This window comes from Pseudophryne corroboree, chromosome 11 (genome assembly GCF_028390025.1).
Source record: "Pseudophryne corroboree isolate aPseCor3 chromosome 11, aPseCor3.hap2, whole genome shotgun sequence".
Lineage (NCBI taxonomy): Eukaryota > Metazoa > Chordata > Amphibia > Anura > Myobatrachidae > Pseudophryne > Pseudophryne corroboree.
Genome location: NC_086454.1, coordinates 48160413 through 48174530, shown reverse-complemented (window position 1 = coordinate 48174530; position 14118 = coordinate 48160413).

Here is a 14118-nt window from a genome sequence, read left to right as displayed (position 1 = left end):
GGGGGTAGGGAAAATAGCTAGGAGGGGAAAGAACTTGGGGGGTCATTCCGAGTTGTTCGCTCGCAAGCTGCTTTTAGCAGCATTGCACACGCTAAGCCGCCGCCTACTGGGAGTGAATCTTAGCATCTTAAAATTGCGAACGAAAGATTCGCAATATTGCGATAAGACATCTCTGTGCAGTTTCTGAGTAGCTCGAGACTTACTCTGCCAGTGCGATCAGTTCAGTGCTTGTCGTTCCTGGTTTGACGTCACAAACACACCCAGCGTTCGCCCAGACACTCCTCTGTTTCTCCAGCCACTCCCGCGTTTTTCCCAGAAACGGTAGCGTTAGGGGCGTTTTCCCACACACCCCTAAAACGGCCTGTTTCCGCCCAGAAACACCCACTTCCTGTCAATCACATTACGATCACCAGAACGATGAAAAAACCGTGAGTAATATTCCTAACTGCATAGCAAATTTACTTGGCGCAGTCGCAGTGCGAACATTGCGCATGCGCATTAAGCGGAAAATCGCTGCGATGCGAACAACTCGGAATGACCCCCTTGGTGCGACAACCGCCTCTGATCTTGTAGTTTTCTGTGCTCAAGTGCCGTGACAACAGTCCTGCCTCTCAGCCTTCCCAGAACAGACACTCCAGTGATATGGTTTCCACCACACTCTGCTCTTTGTCACGGGCTTTCTCTGGGTCAGCGGCCTTCTTACAGTGGGATGAGTGGACCCAAGTCTCTCTCTCGGCAACCTTCAATGCTGTTGTGCTGGTCAATAAGACTTGGTACGGACCTCCCACCGGTCAATCAGGCAACCTGAGCGTAGGAAATTGCGAATCATTACATAATCCCCAGGTTCAATGTCATGACAATTACTGTCCGGCAGATCAGGAATCACCAGCTTTAGATTGCTATTCTGATTCCTCAACTGCTTGCTCATCTTAACCAAATATTTTACAGTGACTTCATTGTTACATTTCAAATCATCCTGGGGGTCAATCATTACATGGGGTTGTCGACCAAAAAGAATTTCAAAGGGGGACAGATTAAGAGGGGACCTGGGAGTGGTTCTGATGCTGTACAATACAAGTGGCAAAGCTTCTGGCCACAACAATCCAGTTTCAGCCATTACTTTGCTTAACTTGTTCTTAATAGTGCTGTTTACTCTTTCCACTTTCGCACTCGCCTGGGGGCGGTATGGAGTATGCAGCTTACTATTAATTCCCATTAATTTACACATTACCTGAAAGACTTCACCTGTAAAATGGGTACCCCTGCACACAAATTCCTGCACAATTTTCTTTGCAGTAAACACAGCGGTATTTGTGACAGCGGGGAATGCTTCTAACCAATTTGAAAATACATCAATACAAACCAATACATACTTAAAATTTCTACAGGGTGGCAATTGTATGAAATCAATCTGTATTACCTGGAAAGGACCATCTGTAGGAGGGATATGGGATGGTTCTGTTGGTATCGCCTTTCCAATATTCTTCCTTAAGCAGGTGAGGCATGTCATTGCTCTCTTACCCGCATGGGAAGAAAATCATGGTGCACACCAGTAGGCTCTTACCAACTTGCACATACCTTCTTTACCAAGATGAGTTAGCCCATGGGCCGCCTCCGCTAAACTTGGAAGGTATGCTCTGGGTGCCACTGGCTTACCCTGTTCATCTGTCCAGAGTCCTGAGGACTCCTGGCCATATCCTTTTGACCTCCAAACTGCCTTTTCCTGTGGAGAACACAAATCTTGCATTTCACTCAATTTCTGTGTGCTGACGGATTTGAATACCATCAGTTGTGTGATGTCTGTCTGTATGGGGGTACTGGCTGCTGATTTTGCAGCTTCGTCTGCCCGGCTGTTACCAAGTGACACCGGGTCTTGGCTGTATGTGTGGGCTTTACACTTGATAACAGCCACTCTGTCGGGTTCCTGTATCGCCGCTAGAAGTCTTTTGATGTGGGTTGCATGCGCCACGGGTGTGCCAGCTGCCGTCATGAAATTTCTGAGGCACCATAGGGCCCAGAAATCATGTACTACTCCAAAGGCATACCTAGAATCCGTGTAGATATTGGCTGACTTACCTTTAGCCAATTCACACGCTCTGGTTAGGGCGACCAGCTCAGCAACTTGTGCTGAGTGAGGTGGGCCCAGGGGTTCCGCTTCTATGGTACCTTTGTGATCTACGACTGCGTATCCAGTACACAAGTCTCCCGAGTCCATCTGTCTGTGGCAACTACAGTCAGTGTAAAAAGTAAAATCTACACCTTCCAGTGGGTTGTCACTGATGTCAGGCCTTGCCGTGAAATTTTGGGTCAAGTATTCCATACAATCATGTGTGTCAGTGTCTGTACTAAATCCTCCTTCGCCATCATTCTCATCCCCCACCCTTTGTGCCTGTCCAGGCACACCAGGGAGATACGTTGCAGGATTTAGTGCGCTGCATCTCCTTATGGTGATGTTTACAGGGGCCATTAGTGCTAATTCCCACCTTGTAAACCGTGCAGATGAGACGTGTCTGGTTTGTGCAGAATTTAGTAAGGCTGACACTGCATGAGGTGTATGGATTGTCAGGTTGTGTCCTAACACTACATCTTCGCTTTTACTCACTAGCAATGCTATCGCGGCAACACTTTGCAAGCATGTGGGGAGGGATCGTGCTATGGTGTCTAGCTGAGCGCTGTAGTAGGCTACCGGCCTGCTGGCATCACCATGCTTCTGGGTTAACACACCTGCCGCACACCCAGCACTTTCCGTACCGTACAGTTCAAAGGGTTTCCCATAATCTGGCATACCTAATGCTGGTGCCTGCGTTAGGCACTGTTTAAGTCTCTCAAATGCCAGTTCGGACTCATCTGTGTGCGAAATCCGATCTGGTTTGTTTGATGAGACCATCTCTTGTAAAGGTAAGGCTAGTATGGAAAACCCTGGGATCCAGTTGCGGCAGTACCCACACATTCCTAGGAAAGTGCGAATCTGTTGCTGAGTCTGTGGCAGAGTCATGTCGCGAATCGCCTGAATTCTATCAGCGGTGAGGTGTCTCAGTCCTTGTGTCAAACAATGTCCCAAATATTTTACTTTGGTTTGGCATAATTGCAACTTATCCTTTGAAACCTTGTGTCCCGTATCAGAAAGATGAAACAGAAGCTGTTTCGTGTCTCTCAAGGACGATTCGAGTGAATCAGAACACAGCAGTAAGTCATCTACATACTGTATTAATACTGATCCGCTCTCAGGTTGAAAGGATTGTAAACAATCATGCAAAGCCTGGGAGAAAATACTTGGGCTGTCAATGAAACCTTGTGGTAAGCGAGTCCAGGTGTACTGTACTCCTCTGTATGTAAATGCAAACAAGTATTGGCTGTCAGGGTGCAGAGGTACCGAAAAGAAAGCGGAGCAGAGGTCAATTACAGTGAAAAATTTCGCAGTGGGAGGGATTTGCATAAGGATGACAGCTGGATTTGGCACTACGGGGAATTGGCTCTCAACTATTTTGTTGATCCCCCTTAGATCCTGCACTAGCCTGTAACCCCTCCCCCCACTCTTTTTCACAGGGAAGATGGGACTATTGGCAGTGCTGGACGTCCTAACCAGAATGCCCTGTTGTAGCAAGCGCTCTATTACTGGGTAAACTCCTAACTCCACCTCTGGCTTCAGAGGATACTGTGGGATTTTTGGAGCTATCCTACCATCTTTTACTTGAACTACTACTGGAGCTACATTTGCCATCAATCCAGTGTCTTGTCCATCCTTGGTCCAAAGTGACTCCGGTATCTGGGAAATCATTTCCTCTACCTTGGATGGACACCTATCTGTAACAGCAGTGTGTGTCATTAACCTTTGTGGGGAGTCTAGCATATCCTGCACTTCTTGAGCGTGATTCTCGGGTATGTCTAAGAACACACCTCCAGGAGTACAATATATGACACACCCCATCTTGCACAGTAAATCTCTCCCAAGTAGATTAGTCAGAGCCGATGCAGCTAGCAAAAAGGAGTGCTTGGTCTGCAAAGGCCCTATCGTAATCTCTGCTGGTTTGCTTAACGGGTAGTGTTGTACTACTCCTGTTACTCCCATGGCTGGAATTGTTTTACCAGTGGTCTTCATACCCACCGTCGAATTTATCACTGACTTGGCCGCCCCCGTATCTACAAGGAAAGGTAGAGATCTACCAGCTACATCAATTGTGACCTCGGGTTCACTTCCAAGGCTCGCAATTAATTTCACTGGCTGCAGACTACAGGTGTGGCCCCACCCCTATTGTATGTGGTGACCTCCCCGCAGCGCGCTGGCAGCTACAACATGTGAAGGGGGTAACTGGGAATTTTCAGAGACTTGCCAGTCTCTTTTTGGTGGGTACCTTCTTGTTTCCCCTGCATGTGGCCCATCACTCCATCTCTGCGGTCCCTGATCCCAATTACGTGTGTCATTTCGTTGTCTAGGGGGTTGATATACCTTATGTGGGTCGTTAAACATACAATTCCGTGCAATATGCCCCTCTCTCTGACAGTTGTAACATGTTACCACATTTGACTTACCCACAGGGGTCTGGGGCTTGGGCTGAGGTGACTTTGTTGTAAGGGCTTGTATGCTTACTGCCATCAGCTTATCGCCCTGTGACTCCCTGTGTCTCATGATGTTCCGATCATGTTCAATAGCGGTCTCTCTCAAAGCAGCCACCGACATACCTCGCCAATTTGGTTGAGTGGTCTGTACCCTTGTTCTCAACACTTCCTTTAAACCATCCATTAATACAGAAACCGCCACTTCCCTATGATGCACATTTGTCTTAATGTCTTCTATTCCAGTGTACCTAGCCATTTCCTGCAGTGCACGATGGAAATACTCAGGAGCAGTTTCACCTTCTTTTTGTCTTATGGAGAAGATTTTGTTCCACTTGACAACAGCTGGGAAATATACTCCTAACTGCAGGTTGATCCGTTTTACATTGTCCTGATTGTACTCATCAGTGAGAGGTACCTCTTCATCTAACTTACAATCAGCGATAAATCTCGCAGAGTCGATATTGGAGGGCAAACATGCCCTCAGCAATGTCCGCCAATCTTTGTTATTGGGTTCTGCTGAGTTACCTAGTTCTCTAATGAACCTTTGGCTGGCAACTAGATCTTTCCTAGGATCAGGAAATTCTGACATAATTGTCCTTAATTCTGTCCGAGACCAGGGACAATGCATTGCAATGTTCCTGACGGGAGTGACTCCCGAAGCGTCAGTTTTTCCATTTGGAACTGCGATCACTCTGACAGGATTAAGTTCAATTACATAATTCTGAGTTGATTCTACAATGTGTGGTGTAATTGTTTCTGCATAATGTACAGTACCGTACTTACCTGTGGACACGACCTCACCTGTCCCTCCACTAGGGGCCTTTGCTACTCCTCTTACTGGTTGGGCCGTGCCCACTGTAGTCTCTCTTATGGTGGCTGCTAGAGAGAGTGCCGATATTGTGGTAGGCTCATCTTCCTGTTCGCAGTCCTGGGGGAAGTTTAAGACGGGATACAACTTGCACGGGTTAACATTAGCATCAATACACTTATCTACTTTACTCTTATCATTAATACATTTATTAAGTGCCCTTTTATCATATACCAGTATGCCATTCTCTGTTGCCACTTTCACTCCTGTTATGTATGGTGGTGGTGGTGCGGTAGCTATCAGTTTCCTGATAGGATTGGAACCAGCTGCTTGAGCTAATCCCTGTTGTATCTCACCTTCCTGTTGCCATAACTGTAAATAATCATAATGTCTAATCCGTTTGTTCCCGGATTTTATCAGACATATCCTTCTCCTTAAATTTTGCAAAACCTCAGGATTAAAACTGCCTACTCGTGGGAACTTCTCCCCATCGTTCACAGTCATACGTTCCCATTCATTGCATAAAACCTCGGCGTGTGATCCATATTTTTCACACATTATATACCTGGCCGACCCTACTGGTCGCGGCATTAAATCAACCTGAACCTTGGTTGATCGTCCCTTACTTGAGCAACTGGCCCCCATTCTTTGTCGGTATTGCTTCCTCAGCGAATTCCTACCAAAACCACGTTTTCAGAGGTAAGGCGACGGTGAAAGTCCAACAAGTGCCTTCACCCACTCTCGCCCACGTCGACCAATACGCCCACACACTGCTTCAGCACTGGCATACTCAACCCAGGGCCCCTGTGTAACCTCTATTTACTGGGGCGTGTGGGAGTATGCTACCCTCCCCAGTAAGTATCAGTTGCTGGAGAATTCCTGAGTGATCAGCGAACCTCCCTTAAAATAAAAAAAACCTACACAAATCACGTTAAAGTGTACAAATAGCGTTTATTATCCCGCAAAGCGTACGCAAATTGCATAATGGGTATCAAGGTAACCAACTAATGCACACAGTTACATGTGGTACAGTCGCACTGCGTATAAGTAACTATTACTTATCCACCGCACGACCAACGGAATCGGTTGTTTAGGCTGCGAAACCTTCAGCCGGAGTGTATTCTCAACACGGGCCTATATGGGTACTGCGCCAACCCCCTGGGTTGCGCTCACTACCTCTGACCTTTCTTAAGTCAGGGTTTTCAGAAACTTCGTATAGGTACTTTTAACGGCTTTCTGACTTTTGCGGACCTTCTGGTCTGCTGTAACACTAATTGCTCTTTTTTACCTTATTCACTGTTAACGTGAGATGGCCTTCTCCCACGCCACCACGTGTTCACTTCACGGGTGTCTTTCTACGATATCTCGATTTCCGGGGTTCACACCAAAGAAAAATTCACTTGCATACACACGCTTCTTTCACTTCAAATATACTTTGATTTTTCTGTACAGAAAATTTCTTTCATTCAGGTAACACAGGCTAATCCCAGAGGTAATGCAACGAGAGGAGGATCTTTTTAAACTAAGTTTAGGAAACTGAAAAAATTTGTGCTATTATCTTGTGGCTTCCGTATCGCCTTACTAAAACAATGCTATCGTGTGATTTGTATTTAGTGGGCGTATCTGTACGCACGTTGCGTATTATACGCCACGTGTGTAGGCCTTTGCGTAGCATACGCTGTCTCGCACTCGGTCAGAGACACGTGTACACAGGCCGGATACGTCCGCAGCAACACAAATACCACGCTTCTATAAATGCAAACGATATTTAACTATAATCGTTTACAAAACACCACACAGTATCTCCTGTATAAACCTTTATAACTGGGTCAGGCTGCGTGCGTGTTTTTACAATTACTCCCTTAAGTATTAGTTTTACTTTTAACTAAAAATAGCAGCAAATTTTCTCAGCACGTTATCAATGTTAATGGCAAACAGAAAGGTAGATAGGTGAAAATACACAAATGAAAATACCGGTGTGTGTGTGTGTGTTGCGTGTGCAATTTGCACCAATACAGAAATTTAAAACAGATTTTAAAAGACAATAGCTTAACGTTCTTACCTTTCGGTTCCGGATCCCACCAGCATCCCTACAAACCAAGCGGAGCAGACGCTTATCTGATCAGCACTACCGTATCCCCAACCACCAAACGGATAACAGGGGATACTACCTTCCCGCCCTTTGCTGATGGATAAATTCTGCCTGGTTCCGCTAGATTGTGGATATGAGGAGGACCGGACGAGCCCCCAATTGATAAAGTCAAATATTACCTTTGAACATAAGCTATATACTTATTATGGACTTAGTACGCAATTGGCGCACGGAATACCGTAAGGGTACGCACTTAGCGTAGCAGACGCTAGGCCGTGGCGCGACGCAAGAGCGACACGTACGCTCACGGGCTCACGCTTAGTATCGAGCACGCTATAGGCGGCCCGAGTACCGTAATGCTACGCTATTGGTGTAGCGGACGCTGCGCCGTGCGAGTGAGACACGAGCGGCGCAGATGCTCACAGAATGATACACAGTAAACCTTATTAACAACACACTGTAAGGGTATGCTTATACTGTAAACCTTAGTACTGGGATACTACAATGATATAACGCTTATAACCCCATATAATATGAAAGCTGTTTGAGCGATTGAGACACTCAGATAACCCTTTATAATAACTAGTGAATACACAAGATCTGGGTTGGATTTTAACCACTCCGGCTCTAACACCAAAGTGGACAATTCTTTAGTGTAAAAAGGGGAAAACAATACAGCTTATACACTACAGTCCTAACAACAATATCTAAACAGAATAACGAGGAAAAATATAAACAATAGCGAACGATTACAAAACACAAAGCAAACAGAAATGAGAATGAATGGCATACACAAAGGATAACAAAATGCTTACAGAGAACTTACACACGTGGGAATGATTCGCAAGCACGTTCCTGGATTCCAGCCCTCAGCCTTCAATGTGAAAACCTTGCAGAGAGAGTGAGTGACTGGCCCAGGGATGGTGGTCTTTATATACACAGCATACAGTAACTATACAATGGTCCCTATAATCTCGTTGTTCATTGGACACAGGAATGTGTCGCTGCATTATAACAAAAGGTCACAGGTGGGTTTAAACAGGTGGGCTGTGTCTATTTCCAACTGCCCAGGTGGGAGATTTCCGCCGCATGTGTAATAAACTGCAAATACAGTAAATGTCTATAAACTACTTTTGTACATAACTATATGCAGGAGCGAGCGATCTGTTCCTAACCAACACTGAAATGTTACCATTAAAATACTCTACAGCTGGAGACTAAACATCACCTTTCTACCTTTCTCTAACCCTTCCTATCATGCAAAGAGGAATCCCTCTGTCCAAGAACCACTTACACTAAACATACTTGCTGACATTGTTAAGGGGAATAATATCTATAAAACACACTATATGAGTTAAATATGTTGCGATCGAGTCGCTCGCTAGACGCTTACAAACTCCGCCGTAAATACACATCTCCATGCGCAGGAGACGTCGAAGCGTCCCTTACGCAACCTGAGGGGATGCGTACGCACGGGGGAGTGGGTGCACGAGCAGCGGGCATGTGCATTGGGGTTAGTACAAGGCATTGTGAATCAGGATATTTTTCGACTTTGACAGGTTAGGCTGTGGGGGTGGGGGAGGTTAGGGTTAGGCTGTGGGAGGGGACACCTAGAGTTAGGCTGTAGGAGGACGAGATTAGGGTTAGGCTGTGGGAGGTTAAGGTAAGGCTGCTGGGGTAGGGGGCGTTAGGCTGTGGGAGGTTAGGGTTAGGCTGCGCGGGTGGGGGAGGTTAGGGTTAGGCTCTGGAGGGGATGGTTAGGGTTAGGCTGTGGGAGGGGATGTCTAGAGTTAGGCTGTGGGAAGGGGAGGTTAGGGTTAGGCTGTGGGAGGGGGAGGTTAGGCTGCGGGGGTGGGGGAGGTTAGGGTTAGGCTGTGTGGGGTGGGGGGGTTAGGTTTAGGTTGCAGGAGGGGACGGCTAGTGTTAGGCTGTGGGAGGAGAAGATTAGAATTAGACTGTAGGGTTTGCACAACATCATTGCAGAAAAACTTTACATCTCCTGAGACAAGAGCAACAAGGTGAGATGATAACTCAGTCTATGTAGAAGGTAACTATGACTGCTAGCTAAGATGGTGAAATATCAACATGGCAATGTGGATTAACCTAATACATATGGCATACAAATATCCTTCAATCCAGATAAACTTTACAGATGTACCTGTAAATTTAAGGACATTTGCAGGGACATTACTTTAGCGCCTACAGGTTACTTGTTTATATCTTTTGTTTGGAGGATTTGGTAACCTCAATTACCGTATACAGTATATGAGGGGCTACTTAGTTGTTGCACCGTGCACCTATCTAGTATACTGCTGCTTGCCTATGCTCCTGGTAGGTCTGGGAGTTTTCTCTGAATTTCCAGAAGTTCCCAGGGCACCCAGGAGAGTAGAAAACCCTGCTGTATCTTGTTCACTTCCCCTGTGAAGTGGGTGGGGCTGTAATAATGAGATTCCCGAATTGCATCATCACAGACCTGATCCCCACTGTGGGATGCTGCTAATCATGGCAATTATGGCGTTTTGCAGAAGAATCAGGGCAGTCATGCTGTGTATCGTGTCACCACACCCCCACACGCCTCCTTGACCTGGAGTAGCAAAAAAACACTAGGAGGCTCGGACTCTATGGAACTTGATTCCTTGCCAAGTTCGAGAAGCCTCCACTCTAGAATCCCTCCAAACTTACCTGTTTACTCACGCATTTCACTAATGTGCCTTTATGTTCCTAAAGAGAAAGCCCATATAACCCAATGCTTAGTTCTCTTTTCTGATAGGCTTATTATGTATTGTGTTTTTTTAAATGCAAATGTAAAGCACTTTATTATTATTATTATTACTACTAAGTATACAAGTACTCAGTGCTCTCTCAGGTTTACCAAGGCAATGACTCCAGGTGCCTGATAACGGTCAGTAATACAGGCAGTAAATCAGAGGAAGGGCTGATATTAGCATTGGCACGAAGTCGAAGATGCGACTGAAGCAAAATACTCTAACATGGTCGAATCAGTGTCCGAATAAGGATCTGCCCCTTTATATTGGAGAACCTTATTGTTTGAAAGTCTCCATGTATTTCACTAGACAGAAATGACAGCAGCACCTGCTGCAATACTGCACCTGACAGCTTCATTAAACTGAGAGTCTTCTCTATGTACCTGTATCAGGTACTGTGCTGGGTCACAGGCAGTGGCGTAACTCCCGGAGGCAATGGAAGCATGGGCCTCCAGGCACCAGCTGTCAGGGGGGCACTGAGAACCTTGCTCTATCCATGCCTCTCCCTTCTTCATCCAGACGTCTAGCACCAGAGGCAGAGCACTGGGGTGGGGGCGGAGCTGCCTGATGACTCCTGAGATCTCTCAGCCAGTGATCAGAGGAGTCTGAAGTAAGTTCAATTGTCTGTTACTTCAGATTCCCTGGATCAATGGCTAAGAGATCCGAGGAGTTATTAAGTAACCACATCCCAGTGCTCAGCATCGGCAGTTCAGCCCAGCAGAAGCCAGCAGCAGGCTCAGCAGCAGCCCATGGGGCACCTTTACGGGGCAGTGGTTGTATGGAGGTAAGTCCTGGGTATGGGGGGTCATCTGCTGGCGGAAGGTGGGTTGGACTGATGATGAGGGGCTAGGAGGAGAAGCAGAGTCGGTGAGCAGGAAGTGCCTGATGTACTTTACCCTTGTTTGCAAGGGAGGCAACCTATTTACCGGCTGTCGGAGTCCCGGCAGTGGGAATACCAGCTCACAGGGGCTATTCACACTCGTGGGTGTTGATAATGTCGATATTACCTTAAAACATAAAGCTATACCTTAAATCACACTTTTACCATGGAGCCGCTGCGGCCGCTGAACTCAGTACACACGCTTCGTACTTTTTACGCCATTTGCGTAATGAGTCTCATACCATGTACGGACTATACGTACAAACGCTGCGCTGTGGATACAAAGTACACGCAGCGCGTACGCACCCAATTAATACACCTTAAAACCTTATACAGTTATTCAATGTAATACACTTTAAACCCTAGCAAGGAAATGAGAACACAACACCGATTTGTAGTTAATCTCTGGGCTCCGACACCACAGAGTAATATATCTGAAAGGGGGTTTAACAATACAAATTATGCACTACAATACAACAGAGTAAATGGCTACAGTCAATGTACATACGTGAGAATATTCGCATGCGCTTCCCGGTCCGGTCCTCCGCTATTCAGGTTGAAAGCGTTGAGAGTCTTGTGATAGTGACCTGGCCTGCAGCTCGCTCTTTATTCAGTAGATCAAAACATAATACAATAGACACTGTGTGCTCTTCTTCCATTGGTTCGGGGGTGGGACATATCCTGTGCACCGGGGACCATTGGTCAGCTCAAGAAGTGGGCGATGGCTAAGACTTGAGATGTGGTTTCTGTTGTTTACATCTGAGTTCCCGCCCCATGACCAGTTAAACCCATTACATTAATCATACATAAATCTGGTATTATTAATAACTTAATGTGGTAATATATAATAATGTTCTTATTCCCACCAGATTAATGTTTACGTGACTCTGAACAATATGATCCCACACATGACATGATATGATTATCTATTTCAATCCTCAAGATATACATATATCCATATACTCATATATATATATATATATATATATATATATATATATATATGATGGTTCTAGTCATAGAGGAGTCGGGTCGTGAATTACAAGTTACACGCACCAAGATCCAATCATTCGAGAATGATCATCAGGAGGTGTTGAAAGATGAGGCTAACACCAGCTGGCTTAATAAACTCCAACAGCAGTGTGATCATTACAAAAGCAATTTAATATAATTCAAAAAGAACAAAAAACACACCGTAGATGCAGACTACGAAGAAAATAGGGTCTACAGATGGCTATCAGGGGGTGCACCTGCAACACGCAATAGTGCCCTAGAAAGACGCCGTAGACCATGGCAACCACGACGTCCACAGAATCAGAAATGGAACCCGGTACTCCAAAATACTAGTGACAGTGAGTTTGCAGTGTCCGAATCTGACGATGCCTCCACATCTGAGAGAGTCCCTTTAGGCCAACGAGGAGCTACCCAGAGAGGTGGAGAAAAACCACCCGTAGGGGCGGGCAGAACCAAAGAATTACAAGAAGTCAGAAGGAATCCATCCCGAAAAGAGATAGTCTGATTTTCAATCTATCCAAGAGGGACCTCAAACCAGTGGAGATTCAAGTATTACAGAAGGGTCTTTCGTTCGTACCCACGAACATGCACGATGAGTATACATGGAGGTTGGACCATCACAATTTCTCGAGAAATCTGCGTCTAAAGGAATATTTTCAATCCCATAAGACGGCAACCGAGAGCTCATCTCTGGAAACGTTTGCAATGGGGAAAACGAAATCTAAATATGACCCAGTTTCTGGCAATCCATCATTAAAAAACGTTTGATCGTCTACTGCATGAATCGGTCACTAAATTTAGGTTGGCACCGGGTAAAATTCATAAGAACTTATCCAGGGAGGAGTCTATGGCCCTTAAACAACTCGGCTCCTATGATGACATCATTATCAGGCCTGCCGATAAGGGTGGGGCCATTGTGATACAGGACATTATGGATTATCGCCAGGAGATTAAACGCCAATTACTGGAAGAGGGAGTGTATAAACGGTTACCGGGGAATCCTACTCACAAGTTCCAGAAGGAACTGATTGAGGTGTTGAGTACAGCGATGCAACAACAACATATTACCTCTAAAATCTACAAAGCATTGGTAGTGGAACATCCGAAGGTCCCGGTACTGTACACTCTCCCCAAAATACATAAGGACAGTAAGAACCCTCCAGGCCGTCCGATTATATCGGCTCGTGATTCTATATATTATCCTGTGGCACAGTTGCTGGATCATCTCCTACAACCTTTATTGAGCAAGAAGGAGACCTTTCTTAAAGACACAACGGAATTTCTGAAGCTATTGGATCAAGTGGTCGAAGTACCTAAGGGAACCTGGCTGTGCTGTCTGGACGTTTGTAGTCTGTATACATCTATCCCCCATGAGGGTGGACTAGCCGCCATGAGGAACTTCTTACTACAACATCTAGACCCAACATTATTTAACCATGACCTCTTTTTTAAATTACTGGAGTTGACCCTCTATAGAAATTATTTCCTGTATGATGGCCAATATTATCTGCAACAACGGGGGTGTGCGATGGGGTCCCCGGTGGCCCCGTCGTACGCCAACGTTTATATGTTCGAGCAGGAAGAGAGGTTATTGTTAAATCATCCATCTGTATCTGGGTGTATTAAATTATACACCAGATACATAGATGATATCTTCCTGTTATGGACAGGAAGGATAGAATCTTTGACAACTGTGTTAGAAGAGATTAATGGTAGCAGGTCGGATATCAAGTTCAACTTTTCATGCAGTGAAGTCCAAGCGCATTTTTTGAACGTACAAGTAAATGTCTGCGAGGGTAGGGTCACCACAGAGGTGTTTCAGAAAGACGTGGACAGAAACACCTTTTTGCTTGCCTCAAGTCATCACCCGACGTCTTTGAAACGGGGGTTGGCTAGAATTTCTAGTGATCCCCTAAAAGCTGCTGAGTCTATTGATACACTAATAACTAAATTTATAACACGGGGAAGTGACCCCAAGATGTTAGAGGAGAATAAAGTGCAA